The sequence below is a fragment of the Vanessa tameamea genome, chromosome 14 (genome assembly GCF_037043105.1).
Source record: "Vanessa tameamea isolate UH-Manoa-2023 chromosome 14, ilVanTame1 primary haplotype, whole genome shotgun sequence".
NCBI classification, from domain to species: Eukaryota; Metazoa; Arthropoda; class Insecta; order Lepidoptera; family Nymphalidae; genus Vanessa; species Vanessa tameamea.
Window position 1 is genome coordinate 11,237,186 of NC_087322.1, and position 15,577 is coordinate 11,252,762.

The window sequence follows — 15,577 nt, forward strand, 5'->3', positions numbered from 1 at the left end:
AAAAGTTCGGATTAATGTGAACCCTTTAGTTCAGACAATGATATGTCTGGGTGATAAGTGTCTGACCGATTTCAAAATACTTAGAAGTGATTTGTTGTAGTGACCTGCTTTAAGTATAAAATTAATTTAAAACAATAAAAAAACATTGCTTTTGATGCTGAATGGAAATAATACGGAAGCATTTTATAATAGCATAAGTAAAATTACAATTAACTAGTTGTCGCCCGCGGTTTTGTTCACGTTTTTGGTCGTTAGGTGTAAGGAGAAAAAATGTATACATATATCCTTGGAGTTCAAGTTTCATTAAATTAGGTTTAGTGAAAAAGTAACAGACAGACAGATAGATAGAGTTAGTTTCGCATAGATTAGTAAAGATATAACAACTGCACGGAAGACACGTCTGTGGTGAAAATAGAATATTTTTTTTAAATTGTAATTTTATAGTTAAAGCAGATTTTCCTCAAGAGAGGTTTTAACATTTCTATTCATTTAATAACGTCATTCAAAAATTGCTCGTCTTTGGCTATAATAGTCAAAGAGATCTTTATTAAGTAGTATCACTTTGATAACAGTTTTGCCATAACAAAAATTTTAAAAAGACAATTTTTTAAGCGTCCTTTTTGGTTCGGTTATTTAATTTTAGTTTTAGCGATATAAAGTTCGATCTTAGTGTCCACAGTGACGGTTTCTTAAACGGATAGATGTGGGTCTTGCGCAAGAATTTCATTAACCACATACATTTCCATTCCATTTCAAACATATAAGAACGTATTATTTTTTATGTTATAAATATTTTATTACCACCTACACGGGAAAACTAGGCGAAGGCCGACGGCACTTAAATTTGAATTTTCTTCTCAATAGCCTGGAATACATTTTTTTATTTACACGTCGAGATGTCCCAATCGTTAGAAGATATTAATCTAAATAAATGTTTTTATATTCTTATTATTTGTTTATAATACGGCAACATCGATGGAACATTGCACAAGTCGTAAACTTTTTCGGTTACATATTTGATGTTTAATAATAGATAAAATATTTTAAACTATACAGAAGTATACTTCAATATATCTGTGCCTAGGGCATTCTTAGGTCCTTCTTAGTGCTTATGCAAGATAGGTAATAAATTGTTTTGTTTTTTTTTTCATTTGAAAGTTATATTAGAAAGCAATAATTATAATGTTGCTTGGTAGACTCAACTGAAGAGTTTTTGCTGAGTTGGAGTTGTTGGAGTCTCTACTGTTTTGTGGAGGAATTGCTGCTTATCCAGTGCTCTTCTGCTGCTGCTGCTGCTGCTGCCGTTGATTGCCGCTTTGCACTGCTTTTGTTCTTGCGTTGAAACAACAGTTTCATTTCTATTCTTGATGCTGCGTTCAGGGTTTGCACTATTCTGCTTATTTCTTTAATACTAAATTCGAAAGTTAAAACACACAACAACTCATACCGTCATTTAGTTTTATAATTATTTTAATTTTCATAATGAGTAATTAATAACTAACTACTAAGGAAAAACGGTTGATATACATTCTTCTGTATGTTCATGCTATACTTAGTTAGTACCTTACATAACTAGATGCCATCAATCAACCCCCTAACTTCTTGTTTCAAGTAAGTTACAGTAGTGAATTAAAAAATATCATAAATGTATTTGCTTCAAATAATATGGCGCAAATTTGTAAAAATATAACCAATGCACACATGAAAAGTTTTTGAAACCAGAACTATTTAAAAATATTGTGTTTTTTCTTAACCTTTCAGTTTGCTTCCTTATTAAACCTATTTGCGAGATATTCAAAGAGAGAATTTAATTTTTGTTCGAAAATTAATACGAAATTCCACCAGCTTCCTTTGCTTTTGCTTTGAAATTAGTTCTAGAAAACGGTATTATTTTTAAAAGTAGAAAATATCTCAAAAAAATATAGTTTTTCCGTTTTGAATTTTTAAATTAGGATGAATAATTATTGTTTTAATATTGATGAATAGCCAGTGTCAATTTAAATGAGATTTAAGTTGCATTTTTGACTTACTTTAAAAAAGGCTGAAAAACGAATTTAATTTCTTCGATATTATCTGGACAGTTGTATTCGCTGTGACATATATTATAAAGCAGTCTTCAAATTACTTAATAAACAAATCGCTTAAAGTTATCAGCTTATACTTATTGAGCAAATCCTGATGTCATAGGTTTATAAACCACGAGCGACTGCGTAGACAGCGAAGGTATTTTTGTCTAATATTAACTTACTATCAAAAAGTATACTTATATCAGTTATTGAATTTACCGAGTGAATAGTTTTGCTGCCAATACCGTTAATATTTTTAATGATGTTGTGTTCTCTTTGTAAAAGTTCCGTGTTGGCATTTATCGTGTGCTAGAGTGATGTCATTAGCAATATATGCTTCGTCGATCCAAAATCTTCAAAATTTTTAAGTCATCAGCGTACTAATGTAATGAAATATGGAATATTTGAAAAACTTATTAATATCATTAATAAAAGTAACGTACATAATAGGACCCAGGATTTAGCCTTATGTAACGCCCGGCATACCCATTGTAATACAAATTGAATTTGATCCATAGATAAAACCATCTTTATGTTCTTTATCTGTTGGAAAGTACGAGAAAAGAGGATTCAATAAAATTAAGTTGTTTAATAAACTTAGCCGATTTTGATGTATTAAATTGTAAATGGTATATGAAATACTGTCTGTTATGATACAATGAATCACTATGGTGGTCAATATATTTATACTTGTATTTTAGACCTTGGATTGCCATTCTTATTACTTGGTTATAGTTTAAAAGGTTAAAGTGCCAGTTTGTTCATTTAAAAAAAAATAGGTCTGTAAACACTGACAGCATAATAGATTCATGCCGTTTGCCGTTACCGCAAACGAGTCAGTCTTACCCCCCAGTCTTACTACCCACGCGTGCCAATAAATGTTTCACATCAAAATCAAAATGTATATTTGATTTTACTAGACTAATTGAATTTCATTAAACTCGTTGGTAGTAAAGCAAACATTGTCGGCTTGAATGTTTTACATAAATTGTATCAAAGGTTACGTGTTCTTTCAATTTCAAATGTGTCCAGTAAAGGCTTCTTAACTCGGGGACATATTAATTTATAATGAAAGAAAAAAGCGGGGAAAACAGCTAAAGTATCACGTGAATCTTGCGTCAGAATCGCTTCACTATGAAATGTTTTTCTCGATGTTGCCCTTGAACCACTTGTACGAAATGTTTATTGATTGATCTCGTCGAAGAAGTTTTAATTCAAACACTTACTTTATTATTTTTAAATGTAATACAATTATTTGCAACCAGGTTTTTTTATTAAAAAATTATACTATAATCTCCATTGTTTTTTACGAGATAAACGTAAATCTGCCAAGCAATTTGGAATCTTTCTATCAATTTAATAATTTCATGAATTTTATTTCGACTGGCAAGCAGGACTAAAGTGTGTATATATGTGATCATACACACGTTCACAAGGAAATTATCGCCTAATATCAAGAAGCGGCAATTAGAATAAAAATAAAGCTTTTAATTTATCTTGTTTAATTATACTTAATAATATTCGACTGCCTTAATAATTGTCCAAGAATTTACATTTTAAGAAAATATTTACTTAACCAATGAAAAGGAGACGTAACTTAATAAGAGAAACCATTAAAAGCCAACTTGAGCTCGAATCTGCCTTAAAAGATACTAAATTAAATTACAATGAAAGGCAACAAAATTTAAAAAGTAGCTTGTCTAAAGGAATACGTTAATTGAAGGCGTCATTTTGAAGATACATATATTATAATTATTATTTGCAAGACACTGTTTATACTTGTCTAGACAATTAATTTTCTAACCGTTTCTCATCAGGCTTAAACAAAATGAATCTGATTTTAGACGTTTTGAATCTCTAGAAAAGATTTTTATTTTCAATGGTAAAAACATTTGATATTAAAAAATAAAGTATTTTCTATATTTATTGAAATAATGTTTCCCGGAGGTCGGCTACTTTGAAATGTGATGATTGTTACATAAATATAATAATTATTACTCTTTAGAATGTGCATCAAAACCTACGGCGGGTTCAAAACCATTCAAGCTGAATTTCCATAATTTGTGTTTACTTATGCTCGGCGGTGGGAGAAAACATCGTGAGGAAATAGATCGAAGATCCTAAGGTTTTTTTTATTTTATATGTGGCAAACGAGCAGGAGGCTCACCTGATGGAAAGTGACTACCACACACCGGGGAGCTTGCAGGTGCGTTGCCGGCCTTTCAGGACTTTTCTTGAAGGTTCCCAAGTCGTATCGGTTCGGAAAAACCGCCGGCGAAAGCTGGTTCCACAGAGTGGTTTTAGTGTCGTGTTTTTGTACCAAGTTTCTTGTCAACCTCAGCATCTGTAAGTCAGCAGTAGCAGCCAGCAGCAGCCAACAGCAATTAGCAGCGGTTGTAAATTGGTTGTGGTGATACGTAAAGCCGTTGGTCTAGCGCTTGAACTCTTCGATCCGATCCGATCGTGTAGGATTTGCCAAGTGATTATCACTATAAATACGTATTAAATAAATTTATATGTATTGCATGTAAGTTTTTTTTAATAGGTTTTTTTTTAAATATCACATAGAATAACCTAACCGCTAACAAACATTGGCGCTTTAATATGAACCACCTCTTACATCACCAATACGCCACCAACCTTGTGAGCTAAGATAGTGCTAGTGCCTGTACTTATACTGGCTCACACACCCTTCAAACCGGAACACAACAATGCTAAGTATTGCTATATGACGGTAGAATTTCTTATAAGTGGGTGGTACCTACCCAGTTGTAAGAGTGTAAACTCGTGCCTCAGATATTTTAAATTAAGACTATTGACCTGTGAGTATCATGTTCTTGTGTTAAAATAATTTTATTAAACTAAAAATTACGAGGAGACAAATGAAACGCAATCAAATTAACAATTTAAGAATACAAAAATCGAAGTACAATGTAAATTAAACAAAGAAAAACAACGCAACACTTAATAAGCCCAAGGCGAAATCACTCGAAACTTACGTCATTAAGAAAGTTAATTATGAAAAGAGGCTTTATCAGAAAGTTCTTGATTCATGCCGTTATGAGGGATCCATTAAAAATTGAATCGAAGCAACTAAGGAAATACTTACCGATGACTTCATAATTTATAATAAGGGATAATTTATAGGAATACTTATTGAATTCATGATTATTACAAAAAAAAAAAAACAAGCAACAATAGTGCAATGGTTTGTACAATTTCAGATGAGAATAGTCTCTTGTTTCATACTTTTGAGAGCATGATTTTTTAGTTGTCGGTTTTTAGTTCTTGAACTTCGACTTATAATTTTCCGACATAACACGATCATGGTCTGCGATAAACTTCGAACTGATTCTTACAGAACAGCAATTCTCTAAACCAAATAGTTTATTCTATTTTTAAAACTTTTTATAGCTAGGAATCGACGTTAAGTACCTTCGCCTAAATAATGAAAAAAAGTAAAGATTGTATTATTTAAAAACAGTAGATTTGTCCCTAATCAGGTTCAGGTTGGATAATCATAGTTATACCTCTACTAGTATTGATTATGAATAAAGCTGAACAATATTTTAACATTTCATATTTAATTCTATTATATTATATAATGCATATTTATTTTTAAAAATACAGTTGTCAGTATAGGTTTATAAATAAATTCTATCAAAATAGATTTTAAGCTATACAGCCTGTTATATTATTGCAGCTCACTGCTAGATGGCGCTGTAGCAAATCAATTTCCTTTGCGTTGAAGCGATCGGAGTCAATGAAAATTGGTCGTCCATTTGATATTTAAAGATTCGTACCAAAATACTAATGTATATTATAAAGTAAACTCGAGTAAGAGAAAAAGTAGCTCTGTCTATTTGTTACGCATTCATTAAAGCTAAGCCACTGAAACGAATTTGATGAAACTTGGTATGAAGCAAGTTTGAACCCCATCGAAGAACATAGCCTTTTTAGGTCTAAAAGATACGACCGCTCCTCCTAAAGCGTGCGAAACTGCAGGCGAAAACTAGTATTTAACAACACTAGCATTTAAAATAAACATGAACATTGTTCTAATTTGCGACTTAATTAAATAAAAATAAAATTAGAAATTCTTTATTAAAGTTATTATATTTTAAGAATAATGGATTTCGTGGTGCGCGTTCACAATAGAATAGAAGAATACGTTCGGTTGTAAAAGGCTTCTTAGGACTGAGATTGGTTGCGTGTTCGTGATACGGTATTGTATAGAATAAATGCTACAAGACATAATATAATGAAAAATTTTAAGAATATAGCTGCCTGATATATTTGTAGAAAGTAGGTATATTACATATCTCTAGATAGTATAAAACGAAGTCGCTTCCCGCGTTTGTGCGATCTTTTAAACTAGCAAAATGCATGTGGTTTTCATCAATAAACAACAAACAGTAGAGAAAGGCCGAGAATTTCAACTTTCCTAGCTGGGGAAAATATAACGTCATTTCACATTTGACTCATTTGACACAATTTATTTGATGTAAAAGCTTGTATAATAATTGTATAAATGTATAATCATTTTCATTATTGTTATTTTCAAATCAATAAATAATCAAAGCGTCAATAGCAAAATGCTTTACGGACCGCCTAGCAATGTAAAAATTCGTAGGATCAATCCTGACCCCTTGGACTATTAACCTAACCTAACACAAGTGATAAGGTTAAAAGGAGGGGTAAATACTAATGTAAGTAATTCCTTAATTAATTTGGGGCATTGCTATTATTCTTTAAAAAAAAAAACCTTTACACGAATGAAAATTATTAATAAAGAATATAAGAAATGCTCTTAGCAAGAAAATATTAATTAAATTATAAGTTTATACAAGTATGTCATGAATGATATATATGAATAATTATTTTATTGTGAAATAGATTAAATTTTATCCACGGTTCGTAGATTTAAATTCGGATAAAATAATAAACATTTACTTATAAATAATATTTGTTTTGATAAATGTAATATCTTTTTTTAACACAATTATAAAGTAACTCACAAATTTAAAACATTAATAATTTAAATTGTGAATGCTTAAATTTGTGGATGACTGTTATAAAAGTGGTAAAAAATATAAAATTATTCAATATAGAACACTTAAACATTGTCAGGAAAAATCTACCACCGATTCGGAAAAAAGTACCTCCGATTTGAGAAAAAGAACGAAACTCAGCGGCAAACCAACGAAATTCTGAAACATGAATCAATGAAACTTAAATAAGAAACATTTATGCGTGTATGAAGTAACTACTACAAACTCTATATTTATAAACTTAAAAGACTTTTTTGAACGTGCTTTCGCATGGATAATGTTTATTTACATCGCAATTATAATATACAGGAAGAGTTGTTTGTTTAAAATTTTCTTTGTAATAATAATGTTCGTTTCAAAATTCTTGGCCCCTCCTCCAAATGGGGATATAGTTTAAGTAATAGTACCCTTGCTGGGTTAAGCGTCCTCTCCATTTGAGAAAATGGTTAGGAGTTCAATTCCACACGTCGCTCCCATGCGGATTGGTGGACCTGGATACACATTTGGCAGATTTTTAAATGCAGGTTTCTTCATGGTGTTTTACTTGACCATGAAAATCCAGTGGTGCCTTCCCAGGTTTGAATCTTAAGTGATGATTCAGTATTCGGTGCGCCATCACTTTTCCAGTTTGAGTAACTATTATAAACGAAATAAAAAACTTATTTTAACCCGAAATAAACGATGTAAATTATTTCTATAAACTTTGCCATTAAAATCAGCAACCAACGTGGGTATCAAGATAAATCTTTGCTTTCAGCTCTAAAATAAGCTATGGAAGCTGATGAACGACGTAAGTTTAAATACATTCATTTTTAAGTAATTTATTCTGAGGTCTTTCTAATGCGTTTCTTTGACCCAAGAATACAAATATGTAAATACTTCTTCCTTTGGCATATAATAAGGAAGCATTAATTTATTTAGTCGTGTGTAATTACTATTTACACTAAACTTATTATGACTGCAGAGTCCCCCGCCATTGACACTACTCTAACAATATGTCTGTCAAATATTATCTAATCAGAGACAATGAGATTTAAGCATAGATAATTTTAGTATTTTTTGCCAATACATATGATATATATTTCATTATTTTTATTAGAACAGTTCTGCATATTTTATGTTCTAGTATTTGCATTTAATTCAAATGTAAACTATAGTTTCGTAGTTTCAGTTTCATATTGTTTACGATGCTCGTAAAATATTTTATGAAACTTTACCTTTTTTTTATTCTAAACAAAAGTTTAAACCTCTTCTTAGATTGTAATAACCATTATCTTTTTCTTTAGAATGAACAGTTATAAAATCCGGAGCATTGTTGTTTTGTTTGTCATTGTGAGCAATGTTACAGAATATTTTATTAGCTAAAGTTTATTTAAAATATTAACTTTGTAGCAGCACATCTGTTTGTCGTTACGACGCTAGCCACTAGATAGCCATTCCAAGCGTATACGCCATCATTACGTCGTAAATAACTCCACAGCTACTCCAAGCGCATACCACATTTATTCACAAAAAAACTGCGTATTTGAAACATTAGAGACTCTGAAAGGGGTCGTTTTTGCTACCGAAACTTTTTTATATATACCCGAAACATTTATTTAAATAAATACTCATTTTCATTCATTCATCCATTGCATTCCACAATACTGCTCTCTACAAATCAGTCGTTTTATTATAACAATGGAGTCCAGAATTTGTACTTTTATACAATAAAATGAGTTTTATTATTTTGAAATATCAAAACATATGTATTTCGAAATTCTCGATAATTTAAATACTATTTATAATTTATATAATACGGTGATTTATATATTCAATTCATTTATAAAAATAGAAAACCCATTGTATATATTTTAAATATCGAAATAAATCGAAATGTTCAATTATTTATAGATATATCATGCAACGATGAGTTGAGGTGTTCTTAACAATCATTGAAGCTAGCACAGGTTTCGTTTATTTAGGCTTCCAATACCTAACGTCAAAATATTTCTTTGCTTCGCAACGTTCGTTTGTTACTTTGTGTAGAGATAGGTTAGGTTGCACGTGCAAGCCCCCCGGTGTTGCAGATGTCCATGGGCGGTGGTAGTCACTTTGCATCAGGTGAGCCGCCTGCTCGTTTGCCACCTATAACATAAAAAAAAAAGAAAAAAGTCGTGGTAGGTATTACCCACTCACCAGATATTCTATCGCCAAACAGAAATACTTAGTATGGTTATATTCTGGTTTGAAGGGTAAGTGAAATACAGACTCAATGGACATAACATCTTGTATCCAAGGTTGATTGGGGATGGTTAATATTTCTTACAGCGCCATGTCTATGATGGTATGTGGCACATTTGCCCGTTCGCTTACGCGCGTCGTATGCCACCTCCCCCTTTCTATCTAAAAACGGGAAGAGTACTAACATTTACTTTTTTCCACCAAATAAATAAATAAGATAAGAGGATTAAGATGAATAAAAAAGGGAGTTACTACCTCAAAATCTGGGCGCTTACACTTGAAGACACTTTCTTTTGGGGAGCGCTCCCTTGGTTGTTAAACACTTGAAGAACAAGAGATGACAATTCATTACACTACACATTAACAACCTGTAAATTTCCCACAGCTGGACTAAGGCCTCTTCGCTTCTAGGAATGCGGATTGGTGGATTCACATGTTGCAAAATTTCGTTGAAATTAGACACATGCAGGTTTCCTCACGATGTTTGCCTTCACCGCTGAGCTCCGTACAGGTACAATAACGGTCTATACACAACTTTTAGTTTTAGGAACAAACCTAAAATTAAATATTCTTTTTTTTTTTTCTGGCTAGGTCAATTGAAATTCTTGGCTTTCTCTATTATAATATGCATGTATTACATATCAAATCTTCCTCTTGAGTAACTCTTAGTTAGAGCGACTTTGTTTCATACTACATAGAAATTAACATTCAAAGGAGCACACTTGGCCAGGGAAACGATATTTCCATATATATTTAACTCTAGCGTACAACAAAACTTAACGAAAAAAACTACACGTTCTCTGATTGGCTGCTTAGCAGATCTGCTCGTTAGTCGCTCAGCTTATGAATATAGTGAACAAAAAATTAATTATGCCTTTTCTTTATTCAAAATCTTACTTTTCTTTACTTACCTTCACTCTAGAACTGAAAGTCAGAATGACTTATAGTTGTTCGCTAATATTGTATAGTATGTAAATTTTAATTTCCTTTATCACGTAAAATGCGATACGATTGCGTTTAATGTGAATAGTGCCTTAGTAAAGACGAGAACTAAAATAGTATATCACTGTCAGTCAGTTCGATCGAGTATATAATTTGTTTTATTCAGAATACCTCTCCAGCTTGTTACGTAACGTATCGTATTCCACAGTAATAATCATTTATCTAAGCGACCGGGAATTCCAGTTAGCCTAGTTCTTAGAACACGACACATGACGCCATACGCCAAACGAATAAACGGATTCCTCTTTTAATAATCAGTTTATTGTCGTTTTATTAAAATTAAATATATCATGTCAACTTTTAAACTGCAAGATCACAAATCCTTTAATTACTGTTATGATGCAGACATTTTTAACTTTGCCGTTTCTTAGATTCAAGTCATTTGTAAAAAGTACATTAGTAAAGAAGGTATATTATTCGATACAAGATTATATAGTTGATAAAAAAGCGTGGAGTTAATGCTTGTTGACTTCCAGGCAGGATATACAATATACATATATAATTGTATTTAACTAACATGACTGTATTTTTAGATTTTGAAAAAGTGGTAGCTTTATTTTAAATAGTTTGTTAAATGACGATTTAAAAGTGCTTGTAAAAGCCAACTTGAATAAAGTAAATTTTGATTTGATTTGATTTGTTGAAATATATTGGTTATAAGTAGTGTCATAGATAAGTTCTGGCTACTGACTGTAGACACAGTCTAAAAAACCATACAGTCGTCCAACGAAGACGTTTAGACAGGGCAATCGTGCGGGGTGTGAGGGGCGAGAGGCGGGAATGCCGAGCCCGAACTGCAAACAAAACAATGTTAGTAGTTCGGGACACATCATTCAGGGCTAACGCGTGTCTGTTTTTTTTTATTTTTTCACTTTGTATCAAAAATGTAGGGTGTATTCCGTAATATACATGCTGATTTATATTACTATATGATATCAGTATATTGGCCAGTGATAATTACGTCATAAACCAGACGCCATATTGTACCGGTGAGATGATATAAATGACATCGATTTTTTGACATTACCACTGGCCAGTATACTGATTTAAGTAAAGAATTCGAAATTGTTTTCATTGTTATATTAAGTTATAATATTGTTTTAATTATAATATTGCTGACGATGTTGATTTGCAATAAAAAATAATTTTATAAATATTGTTTACTTGTGTCAACCCTGGCATTCTAACGCCGTCTAGAAGTTGTCGGCATTTTCCACGAGATCAAAGGCATCGTCCTACTGCATTATTTTTTATATTCTGCTGTAGATCTCTGAATAATTTGCTAACATTTACACATACACTTAAAACAGTGTGAAATTAAGGATAGAACTTAGAACACAAACAATTTAATAACCTAAACTTATCATATAAACAATGTTGTTGTAAATTTAAGTGTTACCAGAGGTGTTCATGATTTTCGCTTCGTCGGTGGTAAGCTTATTTACAATTCCGGTGGGTACCGCTAAACATAAGGTCTATGTCGTATTATTTTTACATTACATTACATTAACATCCTGTAAATTTCCCACTGCTGGGCTAAGGTCTCCTCTCTCTTTGAGGAGAAGGTTTGGAGCACATTCCACCACGCTGCTCCAATGCTGGTTGGTGGAATACACATGTGGCAGAATATCGTTGAAATTAGACACATGCAGGTTTCCTCACGATGTTTTCCTTCACCGCCGACCATGAGATGAATTATAAACACAAATTAAGCACATGAAAATACAGTGGTGCCTGCCTGGGCTTGAACCCGAAATCATCGGTTAAGATGTACGCGTTCCAACCACTGGGCCATCTCACGCTTAAACCTATTACTTATGTAACGGGTATTACGGTGCTCATGAAGAATAGCATCAAAGATGTACAGTTGTCTTGATTTGACGGTGAGTACAATACCTTCTTGTACAACTGTGAGGTTGGATGGAGAAGTGCTTAAATAAACTGATCTTAAGAAGTCCTTTGTTTAACTTCTAGGATTTTCAAAGTTGTTTTGTTACACCATCCCAACATGATTCGAATTCGAGAGGAATTCGTGTCATAAGGCGAAGTATACGTAACGTTTGTATAATACGTTTATGTAAAAGCGTATATATTTATTTATATTATAAAATTATTAGTAGTCTGTACTCAACGTGTATTATTTTTTATTAAACAGGCAGGTTTCCTCGCGACGTTTTTCTACTGCACCGAGCGCGAGATAAGAATTCAGCGGTTTGAATCCAGAGCCTTTGTTGTAACCACTTTAAGTGTATATTTGTAATTGATTTACATCAATAATATATAATTTAAATTTTGTAAATTATCATATTATCTGAAGAGATCTTCCATCTACCTACTTGGTGGTAGGGCTTTGTGCAAGCCCTTCTGGATAGGTACCACCCATTCATTATATATTCTACCGGCAAATAGCAATTTTATTGAAGTGAACCAGTTTAACTACAGGCACAAGGGACCTAACATCTTTGATCTGAAGGTTGGTGGCGAATTGGTGATGTAAGGAATGGTTAATATCTTATATCGCCTTCCTATATCATAAAAAATATTTATTTGAATTAGAATGTACAGTTATACAAATATTGTAGACAAATGAAATACCTAAATGTCTATTATTAAGCAATTCGTATTTTTTTTTAATTTCTAAATTCCTTTGTTCATTATTTTATAGATCTTTACGCCCTAAATCCTAGTTATATACAATAAACACACAGCATGGTACTCGTTTCACATCGAGTCAAACTATGCAGGCAGGCAATATTACATTCGAACCGCTTTGTAAAGCTACCATCAATATGAATTTTCCATTGCATCAAACATTTCAATAGATTTTGGCAAATGATTTGAAACTTCTATCTAAATTATTTAAGCATCTTTCTATATATTTTTTTAAATATGATGTAAATGACCAATCAAATTTTAGAAATTACCTTGAAAATATTTAACAAGGTTGTTATAAATTATTGGAGCCTGTTTTTTGACAACAAAAAATCTTTCCTAAGTAACTTTAAGCATGATTTAAGCTTAATAACAATGTTTTCTAAGGCGGCTTATCAAGTAGGTTTCAGAAATCATACTGGAAATCTGGTCATAAAGAGTAAAAGCACTCGGTAGATAATTCCACTGTGGTTAGCATATATATTTAGTGTTAAACTCAAAATTCAAAAATCAATCTGAGAGGTATTCAAATACGTTATGTATTACTTATGTGTTAGAATTTATTTACAATATACAAATATTTATATAACATAATAATACTTATACTTAAAATATTTATTTGAAATAATACAAAATATGTATCACTATACTATTTATTATACAATAATAAAATACAATTTAATAAACTAGTATTATCATTCAGTGCGTTATAAATTAAAATGTGTATCCACCGCATATGTGGCTACTTATTTAAATTTATTTTATTTTTTTCACTGGAAAAATGCACCAGCGCGTTTCCTCCACCTAAAGTGGGGTGTTATAGGACTCATCAGTGCCAAATGCCTTGGAATATCCATTAAAAATCTAGCGATACCCACTCCATCTTTTCGGGGGCGACATGAATCGCTTGAGCATACAAGAAATAGTCGTATAGCTACTTATAGAAGCCTACTTTTCTTTTAAACACTACAAACTCCTGTAGTACTAAAGTCTGTTTTATTAAGTTTACATATTTCTTTTAATGTTATGGAACAGTTTAAGTGCATGGGCACTGCCTTAAACTATATTTACATTAGTCCACTGTAGGCGATCAACAGCCAAATTACAATCCATTTAAATCGTCTGAACAGAATTTCATAAGACAAGAACACAAACACGAATCAATAAAGGTTTGTTATTTTTTAACATTCAGTTTTTTTAAGTTTAACATCTAAAAGCGCTCTTTGCGGGTAAGCCTGGGTCATAGTTGTAGTCCCACTTGTTCTTTTATTATTTCATTGTATGAATTATTTGCATGCGATTAAAATAGATTATTTGATTACGCCAACGAAGTATAACTTCTTACGTACGTAAGTACACGTACTTTATATTAAGATTTGTTAACTAGCAAATGTTATTTAACTTAAATCGAAAGGTGTATAGCGCGTAAATAATATTTTCAATATTTGTTTAAGATGGATAAGATTTTTATATGAGTTGGGCTCTAATGGATGCGCTATATCAATTTATTTACTTGCATTATCAGATTACATAACATACTATGTTACATGCATTAGCTACTTAAACAGATTAATAAAACACCGATTATTTTTCTTTAATATAATCGTATTATAAGTAATAAGCACATATCTCGCGTTCAAAAATTCATTTCATTCATTTCATTTCATTCATTCATTCACTTGTCAAGGCTATTCGTTGCTGTATCACATTCCAATGTTTCGTAACTTTAAAATAAGCGACTTGAACTGCGAAATCGCTTCAATTTGTAGTTAAAATTTTTCAGTATTACATGCAGTTATATCAAAGTTCTGTTGTAAAAACTTTAATAGATATTTTGAACATGAACAGCAGATGTTACATTAATGAATTGACCACTTCTAGGTATATTATGAACTCTGTCTATCGGTTTGTTCGGCTTCAACGGCTAGAAAACTCAATCGATGTGAAGAAATTTGTATATATTGATATTTTTTTTCATCCTTCGAGCGAGGGATATTATTCGATGTTGGTGATAAAGGAATGTATATAAAACTGGATTCTAGATGCAATTTCGTCACTGAAACTGAATTTCACGCGGCTGAACCCGAGGGTTCAGCTAGCATTATATAATAATAGGTAAAATACGTAATATAATTTATACGACTTTAGTTTTCAAGTTCAATTAAACAAAAGTAATCCTCCTAACTGATTTCGGCTATGGCTGTAATTCTTAAGGACGACTAGCTAACTGCGCAGGATATGTTTTAGTATTAGTATATAAGTGAATTTTATGTTACCTCAACCTCATAACCCGTTAGGTTGGCAATTTACCAGAAAAGTTTCAGTCGCGGGACGACGGTTTTATTTGATCCCAAGTCGTAACGGTTCGAAAAAACCGCCGGCAAAAGCTGGTTCCACAGAGTGGTTGTGCGAGGCAGAAAATGCCTTAAGAATCGCGCTGTTGTGGATTTTCGGACATCTAGGTGGTGCGGGTGAAATTTAGAATTTTGCCGAGATGTCCGAAGGTGAAATTCAGGTGCCGGGATTAATCCAAACAATTCCTCGGAACATCCCGTGGAAAATTCGGTAGTAGATGCAGAGTGA